This window comes from Hyperoodon ampullatus (assembly GCF_949752795.1).
Source record: "Hyperoodon ampullatus genome assembly, chromosome: 12".
In the NCBI taxonomy this organism is placed as follows: domain Eukaryota; kingdom Metazoa; phylum Chordata; class Mammalia; order Artiodactyla; family Ziphiidae; genus Hyperoodon; species Hyperoodon ampullatus.
This window is the reverse complement of record NC_136925.1, coordinates 54,420,072-54,436,005: the sequence shown is the minus strand read 5'-3', so window position 1 is coordinate 54,436,005 and position 15,934 is coordinate 54,420,072.

The window sequence follows — 15,934 nt, the reverse complement described above, 5'->3', positions numbered from 1 at the left end:
CAGAAAGCTCTGGGTCAAAGAGAATGAAGCCCACTTGCAAAGAGCCACTGAGTGATTTAGAAACTCCACTGAGGGCCCTGGAAACACAGAAGACACTCTGAACACGCTTTTGGGAGAAAAGTGGAGCACACGGGTTCAATGGGAAAAAGAATGCAGAGGAAGGAGAAAAATCAAGGCAAATTTTAAGAAATTGTATTTTGGCCTGCAGATAATTTCTATCCTCTCCTCTTTGACTTACAGTATTTATGTTGCATTTATAGTACAGTTAGTTGTTGTGAACCTGAGTTAAGCACTTTAAAAAAAAATTATTATTGCTTTCCTTTTAATTTTTTCCCTGAGATAAGGAGTGTAGACTCCTTCAGGGAGGGCACGGCTGGCGCCCTCCTTGACAGGATCCCTGACTATCCCCAGGTGCGTCTGGTGACAGTGATACATCAGGACAATTCAGGGAATTCAAAGCATTCTCCTGCTTGAGGATCCCCACCAGCTCCAGACACGGCTGAGGCTTTGGGCAGGCCTGGCATGCAGGCTGACCACAGGGACGGATCATTCCACACTAGGAGAATCTGCTTGGGAGAAGAATGAGTCCTCCACTCAGAAATGAGGCAAAGGGGAGACTGGGCTATTTTTTAAGTGGGTGTTGGAGGGGGAATTAGAGGGGACGGATTGGAAAGGTTAGTGGATTGAGGGTTAGCTTTTAATTTTACGTGGAAGTGTCAGTTGACAATAGTTAACAAAAGGAAATTAAAAGCCTGGAAGCAGTTGAGGTTTTTGTTATTTCTGAAGTTACGAAACACATCAATATTGCACAGGCCTGTGTTTAATGTGGTATAACAATGCGACAGCCTTTGTGGATAGGCTCCGGAGCCCTTTGAATGGCTTCCATGAGCAAATCAGCATTCTCTTTATTACTGTGACCCTTGGATTGTGTGTGCCCATGTTTCTGGCTCTTAGAGGGCATAGTCCCAGACATGTCATGAAGTGCACTCAAGCAATGTGTGTCTGGGGATTTGAGGGAAAGAAGAATGGCCTGGCTGGAAATGTGGCTGTGAAGTTGAGGATGGGAAGAGTCCAGGACTGAATCAGCAAGTGACAGTTAAAAACAACAAAGTGACTGATGATCATTCTTGTGATGAAATTGCCGCTCAAATCCCAAATCATAGCCAAAATATTACCATGCAGTTGTATTTAAATATTTAACTACATATGGAATGTGCTGTGAATGATGGTACAGGGAGGAAGGCTTCTTCACAAGCTTGGTTAGATTGAGTATCCAAAAAAAAGACCCAATCTCTCAAACCCACTCAACTAACAAGTGAGTGTCAGAACTACTTTAAACTGTAGAATGTAGCTTGTATTAACATTTATCAACTTTGTATTACTTCTGGGTTTTTTTGTACCAGGAACTCATCTATATGTTTTCATTATAATTACTCATATAAGCCTCGCAATGACCTGATGGGGTAGATGTTTTTATCCTCATTAAACAGAAGAGAAATGGAGGCAAGAGAAGTAAAATAACTTGTCCAAGTTCACATAGCTAGGAAGTTATTAATGTAGAATTCATTCCCTGACAGACTGACACCGGTTCCCACACACTTAACCATCACCTTTACTCATCACCTCTACCCATATCCTATTACTTAAAAAGAAAGCATTCTTAAACTGAGAGAAAACTAAATGGACTTCTACATTACTATATCATACATGTACTTGTCGGATGACAAACTTGACAATTATAAACAGCTTCTTTAATTGAATAATGATTTGCAAATAAAGTTGTATTTTGTTATCTATACACATTTGGGAATGCTACCTCGATCAGCACCCCATAGGGGTGTATGGTTTCCCAGAACCCATGCATCATGCAAGATTCCTCCAGGCCCCAGTCCTACATGATGAGGACAAACGTAAGACTCAGTTCTAGGGCCAGGCGCCTGATGATATCCATGGGCCCTTTCCTCTCACACATTCTATTATTTTATGCTTTCTGATGCTCAACAAGTGTTTGCTAGGATTTCCCATGTCCTTAATATTCCAGAAGATGAACCCCCTTAAGCAGTTTTGGATCCTACAAAAGACTGATGAACCAAGAGGGTATAAAGTAGTGAAAGAGGTAGGGAGACTCTGAGGAAAGCATTACCAGCCTGGGTCAGCATTACATTTCTCCCCATTCTCTGTTGAATTTTGTTTAATAGAAAAGGGGAAAAGGCTGAACATGTGTTTCCTTGGAGAATGGCTCAGATTATACAGTAGAAAATTATTATATTGTTCCCTCGGTGGGAAAATAACTTTCCTGTATACTGAAACTCTATAAGAATTTGGCTTTAATCTAATAAAAATCATGTATATGAACCTCAGTTTTTTTCTGTACCTGTTATTTTCTTTGTCTCTTATGGGTGTGTGAAAGGCAGATGAATTCCTAACCCATATTCTGAGGACAAACAGAAGGAGAAATGTTAAAATATATCCATTAGTCCAACTATTTGTTGAATACCTAAAATGCATTTGCTGAAGATAAATGATAGAAAAAAATTTAAGCTTATGCATTTTCCCAACAAGTGTTTGCTGACATGAGATTTTTTAATAAGGTCATACATAAAACTATATTCCTTATTATTTAAAAAATATTTTAAAACTTGGTGATGGCAATTTCTCTATTTACTAGAACATGTAATCTTTCCAAAGAGACTATAAAATCTTACCAGCCTGTTACAAGGCCCTTTAAATTGACCTTCTTTTTCACCATCTGCCCAATGTAAAGAGTTTTTGCAGCTACCTGTCTTTGTGTAAGCACTTCTTTATTAAATAAACATGCTATGTTCCTCATTAGTAAAGGAGATGGAATATCATGGGTTAAATGTTTTCTATCAGGTCATTAAAAATGAGAGCTTAAAGCAAATTCAGTTTTGGCAGAAGGCAGAATCAGCATTAAAAAAAGGGGGGGGCTTCCCTGGTGGCGCAGTGGTTGAGAGTCCACCTGCCGATGCAGGGGACACGGGTTCATGCCCCGGTCCAGGAAGATCCCACATGCTGCGGAGCGGCTGGGCCCGTGAGCCATGGCCGCTGAGCCTGTGTGTCCGGAGCCTGTGCTCCGCAACGGGAGAGGCCACAACAGTGAGAGGCCCGCGTACCGCAAAAAAAAAAAAAAAAAAAAAAAGTCAGTGATTTGCAGCAAATATTCAGTCTACCAAATTAACTTAAATTAATTTTTAAAGAGAAAGAAATATAAGGATGTCAAGGAAAGTTTACAATGTGACAAGGCAAGCAGCAGTCAAAACGGTTATCATTAAGTGTAAGGAAAAAGACAAAAGAAACAGAAGAGTTGGTGGAGGGATTTCCTTCCGATCAGATGCTTCGCAGTCCACAATGTCCTACAGGGGTAACGGAAAAGATTGATGACATTGGAGAGACAGAAGAGGTTGACAGGAAACACTGTTGAAGAGCAGTGACTAGAGGGGAAAACTTTAAGTTACCTATCTTAAGACAGTATGAAAAAAATAGCATAGCATTCATACTTAACTTGCAGTAGAGGAGAAATAGCTCCACTTTAACCGATGTTTTTCTCATGATTCACTATGTGCAAAGTGCTCTGAGAATTCGAAGTGTAGTCCTCATCGTCAAAGAAAACATTAATAAAATAATATCTTTACTTATGCATAAAGGCTTCAACTCTGAGCTAACTTGGCTTACCATAGTTTAAGAAATCTTGTCACATTCAGGAAACCACACAGAGGTCAAGTGGATTACATTATGACGTTTAGGTTTTGATTAACAAATCCCATCCAAGTCTTCCTAAAACTCCTACAGATGATACCTGCACCAGAGTGTCCTCTGTGAATCCATGCTCCAACATGAGTTTAAAGCAAACATTCACAGAAAGTGGTGTCGTGTACAGGAGAGAGTATTGACCTTAGAAGCTGAAGGCATAAGTCTAAGTTCGGTCTCCAATACTTATTGCTTGTGTAACTTTGGGCAAGTTATTTAAAATCTCTGAGGCTCAGATTTCTTATCCTTAAAAATGAGAAAAATGATGTCTTCAGGTTTCAAGATGGTCAAGCACATGGTCCATTATACAGCTCTGGTTATATGAAGATCAGTGAATGGCAGCTGCTACTGCCCTTCTAGGAGAGTTAACTCTGGTACAAAAATAAAACTGGCATCTATGACATCACTGAAATTCCCTAACTAGATCATACTCTTAAGCAAGACTGGATACGTAATTCACAGGGCCCTGTGCAAGATGAAAATGTGAGGCCTCCTATTCAAAAACTGTTAAGACTTACAAGACTGCTTTAACAGAGCATTAAACCAAGCATGAAACCCTTCTAAGCTTGCCGCCCTATGTGACTGCACAGGTCACATACCCACAAAACTGATCTTACACTTAAGTGACCCATGGAAATTTCAGAACTTGCTTCAAAAACAGTGATAGATAAGTAACCAATACCTATTGGTAACCAATACCTCTTGCTTCAGTAGATCTAATAATATTCCAATATCTATACTAACCATCTGGATATATATTGCAAAAGAAAATTGTCAGCCAGTTTCTCTTTCCTAGTTCTGTTTAGTGCCTTGGGTCAAACTTCCCAAAGAAATGCATTTAAGACTCGAGTGTTGATGAGAAAAAGCTTCCATCAACCCTTCTTCATTTTGTAGTACAATCGACCCTTGGAAGCAGAAAATGAATTAGAGAAAACAAAATAAACATTAGAAAACCTGAGGCATTCTGGGCAATGATCAGAGAGGAAAATGTGTCAACAAATGTAATTCTGTTTAGGACTGCAAAATGAGAATACAACTTTCATTAATACTCTGGGTTGAATCCAGGCCTTTGTCTGATTGATATGGAGCATCCCAACTGTGAGGTTGGGAAAGAGATGGAGATTTATGCACACTAGTATTTTCTACAGTTATGTTCATGACTCCAGAGGCTCAGGAAGATTTAATAAATCAAATAAGTAAATAAGCAAAAGAAGCATCCTATGATCACTACTTCATGCAGAGTTTCCACTATTGTCCAAGAAATTTCCACATGCACAGCAAGGACAGAAGATGGCTCTCTTGTTACCCACTATTTGAAGAAAAATGTCTAACTTTGATAATGATGTAATATGGCTTTCACCCCCTGAACTTCAGAGAAATCTATTTAATCTTTTTCAATGTCCCCTTATGAGCAAAGATGTATTTTCCACTTTTAATGTTGGTTGACTAGCTTGTGAATGCTTTATAAGGGATATGCCACTGCTTTGCTTTGGGGTTTTTATGTGGTAAATAATTTCAGCTGTGAGAGAACCTGAAAAATAACTGTACCACTTAGGGAATCATTTTTTTTTCTTTTTGCTTTGAAAGATAGAGAGAAAGAAAGAGAAAGAGAGAGAAAGAGAAGAAAGAAAGATATGATACTCCTGAGCCCAGCAAAAGTCAACTGACAAAAACAAAATGCTTAAGGCTTTTAAAAATGGGTCACTGAAATTCTGTTATAACTTAAAGAATCATAATGTCATATAGTTTTGAACTGAGAGGCTTCAAAGAAATCATAGGCCAAAACTTTACTTCATAGGTAAAGAAATGAAGCCCAGGGAAATTAATTTACTTACTAAACACAGCTAGTTTATACACTCATTCCAGCTTTCTAGTTACATTCCTGTACTTTTCCTACATGACCTCCCTATAGAGTTCATTTCAGGGAAAGCTTTAAACAGAACCTCCTCTCCCAGACAATTATGTCCGACCAGGTTTATAAACATTATCCCTGATAATTCACTCATTTGTTTATTTATTAAATAAATTAACTGGGTCTTTCAAAGACTATATCCCAAGCCCCATGTTACAGTTGGGACTGAAACAGAGACCCTGCTCCTGATTGCAAGAGATGAAAAACAAGGGAAAAAATAGAGATATCAAAATGAAATACAATTAGTAGCTAGGGAAGCCCGTGAGTTTGGCGTGAAATACAGTGCTTATGGACAATGCACAGTAACTACATAGTTAAAGACAGAGAGGTTATCCTGGAATTGAGGCACGGATTCTGGAGCCAGGTCACCTGGTTTCAAATCTCAGGTCTACAGCTTGCTAACTCTGAACTCTTAGAGAAGCTACTTAACATTTTGATGTTCCAGTTTCCTCCTTGGTAAAATGTAGATTAATAGTAGTACATAGCTTATATGGCAGCTGTTATAAGAACTAAAAGAGTTGATCCATTTGATGGCCTTTAAAACAGTTGCTGGCAAATGGTCAGCACTGGATGAATGTTAGCCTTCTTACGAAGTTACAGGACCTAAACGTATCCCCTGAAATTACTTATACTTGCTCTACAATTGATTGTATTGTATTTTTCTAGCTTCAAAATATATGAATAATAGTATTTAAATCATATCATCCTAAACTAAGGAATAAATAGCAGAATTTTAAAAGCATAGAAATCCTGGTTTTTCTTTATGATTTCTAATAGTATATTTATCAGCCCTAGATCACGAGTACTGTATGTGGTATTATTTTCTCAAAAAGAAAATGCAAACACAACATCAGAATGTCTTATCAGTTGTCCAGGGCAACTCTTTTTATAATATAATATTAAAATAAACAGGGTTTATTTTATGGTACAGAACTCAAAGACTGGAGGCATCAAAAGCCACTGTGTGTGGCTCCTCTGCGTGTCTGTACCCAGGTCGCATAAACAGGAAGCAGCTCTTGCGGAATGGAAGGAACGTGGGAACTAGAGTCAAACGTCTGGAGGCTCAGGGCTGGCTCTACCAATTCCTTGTTTGCTGGAGCATAGGAAGTTGCTTAAACTGTCTGGGCCTTAGTTTCATCATCCTGAAATTGGGGATGATAATGTGAGAGCATAATTTATGCGAAGGTATGTGAAGCCATAAATTTGTGACAAAACTATAAAGCAGTATAATCTCTTAGTATAGTCAATTTAATTTTTTTTTTACTCATTTTCTAGGCTTTGGACTGAGGCAAACTTTTTAGGTTAATAAAGGGCACAAATGTACATGTATAAACAGAGAAAAGGCAAAGCAGACAGAGAGAGAGGGAACTGCCTGCCTTTCTGTTCCCATCTCTATTGCTTCCTAGTTACATCCCCACCCCTTTCCTCTAAAACAGCAGGAAGTGATCAGATATCATTGTTTACATTTTGACTGAGCTTGATTCACACTGAGGTGTTATCTCTCTTAGGAGGTTGCATTACAACATTGATGTGTTACCTCCCTTACTTATTTGGCATTTGATCTCCATTTAAAAGGATTAGTTACTTTAAAGTGAAGCCACGGATACATCTGCTTCAGCATTTTGGAGTGTCAAAGTGTTAATTCAGAAGGGACTTCAGAGGTACCTGGGGCGAGGGAGGCAGAGTGTCAGTTCCTTCTCCCCCTCTTCACACTCCTATCCTTTGGTCTTAATGTCTCTGAATATTCTGGCCACACACTTCCTCTGTGCTCAAAGTCAGATCCTTTCTTCTGATGTTCTCTCCCCTGGGCTCACCTTCCTGCTTGGTGTACTCCTCCCTATAGGATAAATGGCTCCCACTTCTGGCTCAATGTTTCTGCTAATGAAAATCACCAGAACTTATGGCGCCCACATCCGAATGAGCCTATGGAGGCAACAGCCCTCTTATTCTGGAGGATGAGAACCTGAAACAGGATCGCATAAGGGGTAGGAGAGGACAGAGGCATTTATTGGCAAGATTAGAGTTCATGGGGGTCTCAGGCTTGGAAAAGAGAGCAGGTGGCAAAATTGTGATAATGTGATGACATACGTTTAGTTTGGTACTACATGATACTGTGATAAGAAAAAGTACTGAACATCTTGAAATTGTCTCTAATACTTAGCCTCATAATGGTGTTGGGGTATTGAGGTGAGGTGCTCTATACTTGGTGGCTTATTCTCACCAGCAAGTGTACATACATAATCCATAACCTTAGGGGCAATGTCTACATTGAATCAGTTTATGCTTCTGAAGAGGAAATATCAAATTGCTGGGAGTGCAATGTCTAGTGCTGATAGTGTGCTGGCTGAGATGAGGGAAACAAGTTCATGATGACCTGCTGTGAAAATAAGTCCTCTGCTGTACAAAGAAACTGATTGCCCCCCTCTGTCTTTAGTAACAGAGATTTCATGTAACTTGTCTTAAAGACATGACTGTAGCATCTCTAAAAAGAAGTGATCAGGATCTTTCTAATAGCTAGCCCCTCTACTCACCAAGAATGCCACACAGGGCAGTCAGCAGGTCTCTTTTTTTATTTGTTTGTTATTGGTTGGTTGGTTAGTTTGTTGGTTGGTTGGTTGGTTTGAGTGGACTTTTTTCTCTTTATTTTTCTAAATTTTTTAGACCATTAGTATGTTGAGAGTTTTTGCCTAGTTGGGATTTGTGTTGTTTCTTCACTCTTGTTTTTACTGTTTGGTTGTTTTCTTTGTTCTAAGTTTCTGTGTGTTTATTTGATTTCATATCACACATCTTTCATTTATAAATGGAAATGGAAAGTAGTAGTCAGGAGAAGGCCACCTCCTGACTTCTAGGGTCAGAGGATAGATACTTGTTTTTCCCTTGGTGCCACCTTTCAGATGCCTAGTACTGACCTTAAAGGAGGCTTTTAATCTTTAATCAGTAAGCAAGGAAAAATGAACAGTGCTTGCTAAAGATCACTGATTTTAGAACTCAGAACAAATCAAGGTCAAATTACCAGTGAAGAAAATCAATATGATTATCTCCAAAAGTAAATTTAAGAGAATCAGTTTTTCTTGCAAGATAACTAAGGGCTTCAATGAGAGAATACATAGTCCCCAATACATACATTTCTTAATACTCTTCCTAAGGGATGACATACTAGTAGTTTAACCAATATGTTTGACTGCAATATATCAAGTTTAATGTTCAAGAAAAAGCAGCTTAGCTTGAAAAGGGTAAGATTAGCCAGGACAGTTATATTCACCTCTTTTCCTTATTCACGTTTAAGACATTCAAAAAAGTAAGATAAATTGCCCAAGGCCTGATAACTAATAAATAAGAATTGGATCCGGTGTCAAAACTTGGCCTATATAATTCTAAAGCAATGCTCTTTCTGCCTTGATGCTGGTAGAAGAAGGTCTTGTAAATCTCTTTAAATCCCTGCTTTAAGAAGAACAAGGTACCATTAAGGCAGATTGGAAATTATTGATTTAAAGCTCTTGTGTTAATTTACCCACTTTCACTAAGCAAACTTCCAACCCATTGTTTAATAGACTACCCAACAAATAACTCTGTTCCATTGATCATTCCTATCTGATTGAACTTCCTAATATTAGGATTAGAAATAGTGTCAGATGCCTCTTGTGCTTCACTTCAGATCCCTTTAGCCTCACCTCTTGTTCCAGCCACTCTAGTCCACCATTACAGCACAGACTTTTCATCAGCTTCACAGGGGGCTTCCATACACTTGCCTCATACAAAGCCTCCAGCTTCTTGTTTCCTACACTCGGCGTATAACCAGACCTAAAGTAATTCTAGTGGCACATGTTCTCTTTCTTGATGGGATGGGCTACTTAACCCCACTCTACAGTTGAGTGAAATTTAATCTTGTCAGCAGTATCTGGATTAGAATTATATCAGTGTATCATAGAAATCTATTCAAATTATAAACAATACAAGTAAAAATATTGAGGACTAACTGGTAAGATAAAAACCTGAATATTTTGTACAAATTTTAATCACTTGTTTAAACGATTTTTCCTTTACGCTTTCTTCCTTGGCAATAAGAACAATGCATATCATTAAATGTGCATCACTTTAACATAGTAATAAATTTTGTTGGTTTCAACAATAGATTCCATAATGTATATAATACTTTATGCTGAGAGGGCACTACCAGAGAATTATATGAAAAAAGTCAAGGGCTGAAAATACCTTCATTTGTCTATATAATTTCTTCTAATTTTCCAGTGTCTCAGTGACTATTGCTGTATAACAAACCACCTAAAGTCTGATGAAAAAGAGCCATTATGTTATGCTCACAAATTCTGTGGGTTAGAAATTCAGACTGGGAATAGCAGGAATGGCTGATCTTTGCTCCACAATGTTTGAGATCTCAGCTGGGTAGGCTTTAAGGCTGAAGTGATTCAATAGCTGGGACTAAAATCATCTGAAGGCATCTTCACTCACATGTCTGGTGGTTGGAGCTGGCTGTTGGTTGGAACCTCAGCTTGGCTGAGGACCAGAGTATCTCCATGTGGCTTCTTCATGTAATCTCTCTCTATGAGCTAGTGGGGGCTTCCTCACGGAATGGCGGTTGCTATGTCCCAAGAGAGCAAAGGGCAGGTGCGTGGCATTTTTATGATGTAGCCTCAAAGTCACCTAGCGTCATTTCCCCCATACTCTATTAGTTGAGGCAGTCCAAAGGTCTGCCCAGTACAGGGAGAGGAAACATAAACTTCACCATTCAATGGGAAGAGTATCAAGGTTTTGAGGGCAGTTAGAAATGTGATCTGACTTTTGTCTGACTGCCATTGTGAGGAGAGCATGCAGGCCATCTTTGGAAAATACAGTATGTCACAGTCCAACCTCTGGCCATAAAATTTCACATCCCTCCTACGCTCGCACATGGCAGATGCACTCATCTCTTCCCTGAGACTTCTTAGCCTCATTCTATTTTGGCATCTGCTTAAAATCTAGTATTTCCTCGTCTAAATCAGGTCCAGGTGCAAATGAGGCTCCTTGGGTGCAATTCCTCAAGTATAGATTCATCACTAACACTCATCTTGACCTGAAGACTTGAGAATGAAAGAGTTGTGTTATCTGCTTCCCAAATACCCAATACTCAATAATGAGACAAATAAAGGATGGCCTTTTCTTCACACTCCCATTCAAAAAGGGGGAAACCAGAAGGCACACAGCAATTATAGATCCACAGATATTATTCTCACTTTACCTCTCCCCAACAGTTTCACCTGTACAAATACTGTAACAGTATTAATTTAGTAATATACTAATATTATATGAACATTTTTCACTTAAATACTAGCATTTGATCAAAGAAGTGAGAAATTAAATGCAGTAAACAATTTCTGTATTCTTCTATTATTGTATCAGATAGTCACTATGTTAGCCTGCAATGCTTCATTGTGCTACCCCTAAAATGTCTTTCCCATAGATTCCATCAATTGTAAAATCATGTGACTTAATAATATACTCAAAAATTTGAATATATACCCTCTGGATACATTCCTTCTTAATCTAATGTGATTTAAAAAATAGTGGAATAACTTTAGGTATCTCAATGTGGCAGGCTAAAATCTGTGAGGGCCCCCAAGATTCCTGCTCTAATTCCTAGGACTATGAAAAAAATGGATTTTACTCTAGTGATTAGGTTATATCATGTGGTGTGGTTGAATTTAAGAAAGGGAGACTATCTAAATGAGCCTTTACCAAATCATGTGAGCCTTTTAAAAACAGGGAGTGCTCTCTGGCTGGTAGAAGAGGAAAGAGACAAGCTGTGACTGGTCTGGCAAAAAGGAAACATCCATGTTGTGAACCATCTCTGGAGGCCATGTGTAAAGAAGCTGAGAGGGACCTTGAGAAACTGAGAGCAACCAGCATGGAAATGGGGACATCAGTCCTCCAACTGCAAGGGACTGAATTCTGCCAACAACATAAATAAACAGAAGGGGGCTTTTCCTGGAGCTTCCAGATAAGAATTCAGCGTGGCCAGCACTTTGATTTCAGACTTGCAATACTCCAAGTAGGGAACCCAACCATGCCCTGCAAACTTCTGATCAACACAACTGTACGCTAATAAATGCTCTTTTAAGCTGTTAAGTTTGTGGTAATTTGTTCTGAAGCGATGGAAACTAATACAGTCATCCAGGAAATGGGAGTCTTAACTGAACAAGGAGTTGAGGATGAGCTCGAGATAAGTAAAGGAGGTGATATGGGATAAAGCAGAACTCACACTGAACTAACTGTCCTTCCCTGCCCCTCTCTCCTCTTACATGTACAGGCAAATTCCTTCATAATGTCATCAGTGGAGCAGAGTGGGCTGTACTGAGCAGGATATTCACGGGCTTGGTTCTGTCAGACCTGGTGTCAAATGATGGCTCTTCCATGTGACCTCAAGTTAGTTACTTGACCTCTCTGGACCTCCATTTCTCCAAGTGTGAATGGAGAAAGCATCTCCTTAAAGGTGTATTTGGAGGGAATAAATCAGGTAACATGTGATAAACATTCAAATATTTATTTACCTAAAGGCATTCTGTGGAAGTTTCAACCATACAGCATTTAACACAAAAGAGATGCTTAGGGAGACCAGGATTCCCAAGCCATTTGGGGAGCAGCACTGCTGTGCCGCCTTCCTCCATTTTTATTTCCTAGGATTCCACTTGCTTAAAACATTGTGGAACGACAGGGAGAAAGTCTTCCCAATGAGCCAACATATAGTAATAAGATTAAGCTCCTGGGAGAAGGGACCCATGTTTGTTGGGCAGTTAGAAATGTTATCTTTTATTTGACCTGAGTGAAGTGCCTAACACTAGATTTTTAAGAATCAAGTACAATTTCAGACATTTATTAGTTCACCTGTTTTTAACAAGGAATTTTTGTTGTTGATGTTGGTGGTGGTAGTTATACTTTGTATTTTAAATAAACATGACATTCTGTGTTACAACTCTCCCTTCATATACTAACTGTTAAAGAAGTGCTTATAATTCAGATAAAGAAGAGACCATCAATAGAAGGAAAATGCTAAACTTTGTCTGTCTGACTATGTCCTCTAGTTTAGAGTATCTTATCTGTTAGAATGAAAATTATATCCCTTGGCAAAAAAAAAAAAAGTAGAAGAAGAAGAGAAACATAAAAAGTATAAATTGAACTTTTGCCTTGTGTTACATCTCTGCTGTTTACCAAAATCAATTTATTTCTGTTTGTTTTACTGTCTATCTGCTGAAAACATATCTGAATCCAACAAAATGTGAAACATGTGATTTAAAATAGTTTGAGAAAGGAAAAAGGAAGCATCCTGTTAAATGTTAAAAATGGGTTCTGTGGTAAATTGTATACATGCACCACATCAAAACTAAATCGAAGTTAAAATAAATAATGTTACACTGAAAGTTGAAAGAATATAGCAAATCATAAAGATGCTTGTATACTAATTGAGAGTATTTTAATTGTTAAAAGATTTAGAGGAATAAACATCTTAGATGGGAACACAGTGCTGAAAGATCAGTGCCGGTTCTGGTTTTCCTTTCTAGTGGCTTGGCACGGCGACTGTGCTGAGCTCCAGCCTTGCCTTCAGAAACAGAAGCAATGCTGTTCAAAGGATTAATCAGTGGCCCATCCATAGGAGGCCTGGGGACATCCACATCCACAGTCCCAAAAACTGTTACAGAAAACTTGTGCCCTCAGCCCTTGCTGAGTTGCCTTTCCGTCAAGGCAGCAGTTCCTGGAAGGCATGCCCTTTGGGGTTAGGCTTGGTTTGTTTCTGTCTCCCATGTCTGTAGTGCTATTGACCTCGCCAACTCCTCTGTTCCTCTCTCGTTTCTGTTGCTATGAGTCACAATGTAATACAGCAGTATGACATTTTCCAAACTGGTCTCTTTTCTTACTCATGCTGATCTATATTACATGGCTAACATGGCTCAAGAAAAAAATGTTGTCTTCAGGAAAGAAAGCATTTAGTTGTACATCTCTTTCTCCATTCTGTTGAATTCATATCAATTGAATTGAAGTGCATTTTGCAATATAATTTACTAATTTTTGAAGTATGTATAAAACTCTTCTGGGATTCAATGTAGATATATTAACATTGGTCAGGCCTTGGGTATTCTGGGAAACAAAAATATTTGGGTGTGTGTGTTTTCCAAATTTATATCATATTAATTTTGAATTCACATTCATTTTTTTCTTTCTTCAAAATTTATCTCATCTTCACCTTCAAGGGTCACATTAATTGTTAAGTATAGTCAACTAAGACACCAGATAGAGAAGAAAGTCAAGTATTTGTTATATAAGTGGGTAATCTATTAAATAAATAAACACCAACGGACATTTCTAACATCCACCTATGGTATGTCAAGAATTTCTCTAGGGTTTGCATATAATACCATATTCAGTCCTTGAAGTAACACTATAAGATAAATATTAGTATCTCTATTTTATAAATTAAAAAATTAACTTTAGATGTATTAGTTCATTCGCTCATTTTTTTCCCCTAAAATATATGTTTTGAATATCTACTCTATGCCACACACTGGGCAAAGATTTGGGGATAAAATTGTAAGCTAAAATCCTCATGGTTCATTCTCTCATTGGATTTTCAAAACAAAGCAATAATAGTGTTACAGTTATTAGGTAGCAAATCTAATGGTGTCAGAAGCAAATCAGGCATTTTACATATGACCCCCAGTTGTTCCAGATACAGTAGATCCCAAGAGGACAAAGAATGCTTTTTCCTCACTTAGGATCTACTCCTAGATTCTTAGGAGCATGGGTTTAATATCATCTTCAATGGTCCCATTATCCAATGGAGTGGTTGTTTCAGTTCCAGTAATATCTTTAGTCAACCATTTAGTTACCAAGTAAATAGGTCCAGCAGTATAAATTCTCAATGCACTCTGTAAGTAAGGATACTACTGACGAAAACACTTGTTAGGGTTAGTTTTTATATAAACAATTCTTTTAGTTGTAGTTTCTTTTTTGGTCTGTTGACTACATTTTATTTTTATTTTATTTTTTTATTTTTTTTTTTGCGGTATGTGGGCCTCTCACTGTTGTGGCCTCTCCCGTTACGGAGCACAGGCTCCGGATGCGCAGGCTCAGCGGCCATGGCTCACGGGCCCAGCCACTCCGCGGCATATGGGATCCTCCCGGACCGGGGCACGAACCCGTATCCCCTGCATTGGCAGGAGGACTCTCAACCACTGCGCCACCAGGGAGGCCCGACTACATTTTAAAAGATTGTTTACGAAAAGAATGGATTTTTTAAATAGGATCGTAAATCTAGAACTTTAGTGTGACCTGAGTCCTCTTCTGCACTTATTTTCCTGCCAAATAAATCAATAATCAATGTCAAACATAAGTCTAAGTCTAATTTAACAAAATACCTTAAGAACTATTTTATCAGTTCTTCTGCACTCCACAACAAGTTCAGGATAGGGAAATAATTCCATCCCAGTTGTGGCACACACTGGTCAAAAGTCAGGAAACTCATATATTTTGGGGTGATATGATCATTTAGTCACCTATTCACAAGTGGGTTAAAAAAAACACACACAGCTAATAGCAAGTGACAAAGAGAAACCAGAAGGACCCAACTTTGATTATCAGAACCTACTTATTTTCTGTTCCTAATAAAGAATATGTCAATGCTTGCTAGAGGCCCTGATGACCACACCTCATTGTTTCAGGGATGATTGATTAGCGCAGTGTCTTTCTAACCCAACCCCCTACAAAGGAATACCTACCTTCCATTGATAATAGCCACCCTTAAATTTCCTTGGAGATAAACTGAAAACAGCACTGAAGGAACTTAGAAAATATTTATGCATGCAGTCTTTTGATTCCAGAGCTTGAATGGTTTTGTCTGGTTATTGAAAAGACCAAACATTCTGGAATGACATTTTGGTGGTTACATGCATGTCAACTTACTTGCTGCAAATAAACCAAGCATATATTGTAAGAGCTGTACATATCACGTACTGGTTCAGCTTGCTTTCCTTCCCAGAATTTCAAGAAATGCTGCTCTAGTCTCCACTGGTGCTCTGTTAGTGTTGTTGCAAGACTGAGAGCTACCCTCTCCCTCCAAGCCATGTCAATTACATCAACCTATACCAGTAGATATGGCACCCCTGAGTGGTACAAAATGCCGCAGTGCTCTGAGAGTGCGTTTACAGCCAGGTTTGAACACATCATGAAATATACGCCTCTCCTCACTAATGAAAATGGAGCCACATTTGC